This window comes from Lepus europaeus, chromosome 20 (assembly GCF_033115175.1).
Source record: "Lepus europaeus isolate LE1 chromosome 20, mLepTim1.pri, whole genome shotgun sequence".
In the NCBI taxonomy this organism is placed as follows: Eukaryota; Metazoa; Chordata; class Mammalia; order Lagomorpha; family Leporidae; genus Lepus; species Lepus europaeus.
This window is the reverse complement of record NC_084846.1, coordinates 10,507,751-10,513,440: the sequence shown is the minus strand read 5'-3', so window position 1 is coordinate 10,513,440 and position 5,690 is coordinate 10,507,751. Positions and strand designations below refer to the sequence as shown.

General features: G+C 44.9%; 1 pseudogene; it reads right to left on the bottom strand.

Moving 5' to 3' along the window:
* Window positions 1-888: 888 nt before the first annotated feature.
* LOC133749280 (olfactory receptor 7A17-like) lies at window positions 889-1,813 on the bottom strand (annotated as a pseudogene).
* Window positions 1,814-5,690: the final 3,877 nt, after the last annotated feature.

The window sequence follows — 5,690 nt, the reverse complement described above, 5'->3', positions numbered from 1 at the left end:
CCCCCAAAGAGCTGCAATGGCTGGGGCAGGGCCGATCCAAAGCCTGGAGCCAGGAGGAAGCTTTCTTCTGGCTCCCACATAGGTAGAGTGGCCCAAATACTTGGGCCATCTTCCACTAATTTTCAAATAAATAAACATCTTTAAACATCTGCTTTTCAAATAAATAAACATCTTTAAAAAATAACTCCACTCCTCTGTTTATCATTACATATTGATAAGGTTTCATAATTGATAGATGAGAATAATCACATCTGCTAATGAGCATGATGGAGTAGATTCCAGAAGGCGCCTGTTGTGCACTGGTTGAGGGAGACGCTTGGATCTGAAACAGAAACAGGACCCTAAAGGAGAGAATCAAAGCCAATGACCAGTTAGCAAACACAGATATATTAAGTTCTGCTATCAGGAAGAGCCATTAGTGATACACCAGGAATGATGGAGATAAAGGAGAAAGACAGTGGACTCAGTATTTCCAATCTGCACTAAGTAAATGACCCCAGTTGCCAGCTGTAGTCTGACTATGGGAGTAACAAAACATATAACATGTTTTTCAGTAAAACAAACAAAAATCTACTCAGTATGAACACATCATGTGTAGAGAACTTATTCTTAAGATAGCCTACCATCCCTTGAGACAACGGTGAATTCCAACTGTTTCTGTGTTTGGAAAGTCTTTGGGAAAGCAGGAAAGTAAGAAAAGGAAAGATGTTTAGATACCAAAGAGAGCAGAAGGCGTAAAGAGCAAGTTGCTTAAATTACACGGGTGGAAATCAGAGTAACACCAACTCCAGGGACCAAAATGAAGGAGAAAATTCTACTTTCACAATTTGGTCATGGAACCAGGATTTCTGGTGCAGGCATTTGAGTCCTACAATTATCAGTGCTTCCTTAGCTCCAGAGCAATGGACCCTTGTGTAGTTTCCAGAGCCCTCTTATGTCTTTATTCCTCAGACTGTAGGTAAAGGGGTTCAGCATGGGGGTGACCACGTGTACATCACCGAGGCCATGGCAGGTGAGTGTGAGTTGTGGGTAACAGCTGAAGTGAGGTAGACACCTAGACCTGTGCAACAGAATAAGGAGACAACGGAGAGGTGAGAGGCACAGGTGGAGAATGCATTATACATCCTCTGAGCAGAGGAGATTGCACGGATGGAGGAGATGATCTTAGAGTAGGAGTACAGGATCCCAGCCAGTGAACCAATAGCTAGCAGCACAGGTGTGAAGTATATAACCATGTCATTAAGAAAAGTGTCAGAGCAGGTGACTTGGGCCACCTGATTCAGTTCACAGAAAAAGTGATGGATTTCCAGGGGTACACAGAAGGACATCCACAGCACCATTAAGCTTTGTAACAAGTACACTGATGACCCAGGAGACCAGCTCCAGCTGCACACAGAGCCGGGGGTTCATGATGACCATGTAGTGCAGGGGGTGACAGATGGCCACAAACCTGTCATAGGTCTTCATGGCCAGGACAAAATTTTCCAGCTCTGCAAAAAGCAGGAAGAAGAACATCTGGGTGATGCAGCCTGCTTGGTGATGGCTTTGCTCTGCATCTGGAGGTTCACCAGAATCTTCGGGATGGTGGTGGAGTGAAGCAGACATCCACCAAGGACAGGTTGGAGAGGAAGAAGTACATGGGCATGTGGAGGTGGGGGTCTGAGAGGATGGCCAGGATGATGAGCAGGTTTCCAGCCACAGTGACCAGGTACATGGAGAGGAAAAGCCCAAATATGAGGGGCTGCAGCTCTGGCTCCTCTGAGAATCCCAGGAGAAGAAATCTTGAAGTTTGTGAATCGTCCCCTGATACCATGGCTGAGACGACTACCAGGAAAGAGATAATTACATGATTACTGAGGAGCCATTGCTCACTTAGGGGAAAACTACCATTTATATGTTGCAGGCAAGCACTGATTTATATACACTGTGCATGGATCTGGTCAAATGTAGGACTCATTTTTTCCATTTGAAACTTCTTATTAGCATCTCTGAGAAGAGTTTCCTTCCCACTTAGCATTTTCCCTAAATGTATCTATATATTCTACTATTTTGATAAGTAATGATTTCCTACAGTTGAACTGTATAAATTGACTTCCAATCATGTTTCAAGCGCTGGCCAGTCAGAAGTCTAATATCTTAGAAGAACAAAATTGTCTACAATCCAGTGATGGAGATGGAATATAAGAGAACAGATAAATGCTGTAAATAAAATGAAAGCAGCTATAAAGGAGAATGGCTCCAGGGTGTGGTGTTTTTTTCCAGTTGTCTAAGTAAGACTAGAAACTGGGGGTCATTGCCCAGAGACCCATAGCCATGAGGTGGTTTGTGGAAGTATGGATCACATAAAGGACATGAGAAGTGCGAAGGCCCCCTGGTGGCTGTTATTACAGAACAGGAACATTCCACAGGAAGTGAGGATGGCAGTGGTGATGAGCAAGAGGCAGAGTGGTGGGGGAGGGGACACAGGATACTGAGGTTGAGGTGCTTCTGAAGCATCAACCCAGACTCCATCATCCTCATGGGAGCCTCTTGCACCTCATTCATTTTTTAAACTTTATTTACTCTAACATAAAGAGAACAGATTTAATGCAGTTCATGGATATAATCTCAAGAATAACATATTTCCCTTCCTCCCTCTCCTCTCCCTCCTCCTCCTCCTTCTCCTCTTTCTCTCTTCCCCTCCTTCTTCTCTCATCCCTCTCTCCCTCCCCCACTCTTTCTTTCACATTTTTGAAATGATATATTTTCACTATTCTCTCTATGTATTTCTTCAGTTTTCTAAGATTAAAAATCCTTTAAATATTAAAAAATTAAACAGATGTAAAAATGTTTGTGGTCCCCTGCGATATGTGAGTACCTGCCTACATTGTGTTGTGTCCAATCAGTGTGTGTCTATGGGTACAGACATCTATCGACTCAAAAATGAAGCATTTCTTTAGGGTCTAAAACCTCCAAACTCCTACTTTCTAGTTTTGTTTCAGAGAAATTCATCATGAATTTCCATGACCTTAGTTGCCCTATCATACAATAGAACCCAAGATTGTCTTACTTCTCCCTAACTGTAACCTAGTGAACACAAAACAAACTTTCTCCACCCCTGGCACATATTTCCCTCTGCATTCTCTAATATCCACCATTAGACTTTATCATTGTGTTTGAAAAGGCAACCACTGGTTGGAACAGTATTCCTTCTAAGTATCTTATGTTGATTGAGTACTTGTCTGAGAAACATTTTCACCTTTTTTTGACAGGCAGAGTGGACAGTGAGAGATAGAGACAGAGAGAAAGGTCTTCCTTTTTCCATTGGTTCACCCACCAGTGGCTGCTATGGCTGGCATGCTGTGGCCGGCGCACCGCACCAATCTGAAGCCAGGAGCCAGGTGCTTCTCCTGGTCTCCCATGCGGGTGCAGGGCCCAAGGACTTGGGCCATCCTTCACTGCCTTCCCGGGCCACAGCAGAGAGCTGGACTGGAAGAGGGGCAACTGGGACAGAATCCGGCACCCCAATTGGGACTAGAATACGGTGTGCCAGCGTCGCAGGTGGAGGATTAGCCTAGTGAGCCATGGCACCAGCCAACATTTTCACCTCGCTATAATGATTCCAGGTAACTCAGCTTGAACGCTGTTCTCATCTCACAGCAGGTGCACACAAGCACACAAACACACAGAGACAAACACAGACACAGATACCGTGGCCTTTTGGGGCTGTGTTTGTACCGTGCCCTTCTCATCCCTGGTTGCTTGGATAGGGCAACATGTGGACATGACACATGAGGGCCAAATCAAGTTCTTTCCCAAAAAAAAGTATAAATTCCACCCAAAGTTCCAGCTTGAAAACTTCCCATGAACAAAGAAATGTGGGACTCTATTTTGGTATGGTCATTTTCACCCTTTTATTTTTGATGATTTTTATTTGAAAGAGAGAGAGAGAAAGAGAGATGCCGGCATTGTGGTGTAGCGGGATTAAGCCCATGCTAGTAATGTCGGCATACCATATGAGAGCTGGTTCAAGACTCAGTTGCTCCACTTCCAATCCATCTCCCTCCTAATGCACTTGGGCAAGCAGTAGAAGATGGCCCAAGTGCTTGGGCACCTGTGTCCATGTGGAAGACCTGGAAGAAGCTCCTGGCTCTGGTTACAACCTGGCGCGCCCTGGCTGCTGCGGCCTTTTGGGGAGTGAACCAGTGGATGCTAGACTCTCTCTCTCTCTCTTTCTCTCTCTCTCTCTCTCTCTCTCTCTCTCTCTCTCTCTGTAGCTCTGCCTTTCAGATAAATAAATAAGTCTTTAAAAACTGCGAGCAGGAAATGAATCTAATGTTATCATTTCACTTATGTGAAGATCCCAACATGACTCTGAGTGGAAAAGCTGATGCTGAGTGAAGGATAAAGAAAAATTGATGTCAAATGATGGTGGAGGTGATGCAACCTTCAGAAATAGACATAACTAGAAAAGCCCAGAGACACTGTAGGAAATAACAGGAAGAGAAGATGGATGTACATATATACAAGATGAAATGTCAGCTTGAATGAGGGCAAGAACATTCTGCATCAACAAAGCCAAGGCAGGGGTAGGGCAGTAAGATAGTCTTATAGACTTGGTAACACACTTGACTGTCCCTTAAACATGCACACACACGTGCACACATTCACATACACACATGTGCACATCCCATGCACATGTGAACACATGCACACATGTGCACATGCACACCCACACACACATGCACACACATACACTCACATGCACACCTCACATGCACACTCACACACATGTGTACACCCACATACAAATGCATACACTCATACCCCACATACACAAACACACACACACATGAAATGGCAGGCAGCAATGTTTTCAGTTTGAAAGGAAATCTCTTGTTCAGAATCTGTCTCCTCACCAGAAAATCTCAATCTGCACCAGTTCAAAAATTAAAAACAGCAGAGCTGGATGTCTGGTGCTACATTTAAGATGCTGCCTGGGACACCCACATCCCAGATCAGGTTGCCCGGCTGTGAGTCGTGGCTCTGCTCCTGATTCCAGCATCCTGCTAATGCACTCTCGGGGGGGGGGGGGTTACAGTGACAACTCAGCTACGTGTATTTTCTGCCAGTCACATAGGAGACCCACACTGAGTTATGGGCCTGTGACTTCTTTGGTCTGGCCCAGTCTTAGCCAGGCCAAATGTTGTAGGCATTTTCAGAGTGAACTAGAGGAGAGTGGCTCTCTCTTTTGTTTGTATGTCTTTGTCTATTTCTTTTTGTTTCTCTCCTATTCGAGTAAAATAAAGATAATTAAATATTAAAACTGGAATGCCTTCAATTGCCTGTCTTTTCCTCCAGAGCTGCCACCCTCTTTCTTTCTTTCTTTTTTAAAGATTTTGCTTATTTATTTGAGAGGCAGAGTTACAGAAACACACACACACACACACACAGAGATATCTCATATCTGCTAGTTCACTCCCCATGTGCCTGCAATGGCTGGAGCTCGGCCAATCCAAAGCCAGGAGCCAGGAGCTTCTTCTGGGTCTCCCACATGGGTGCAGGGGCCCAAGCACTTGGACCATTTTCTGCAGATTTCCCAGGTGCATTAACAGGGAGCTCAATCAGAAGAGGAGCAGCTGGCACTAGAACTAGCACCCATTTGGGGTGCCGGCACTGCAGACAGATACAGCCCACTATGACACAGTGTC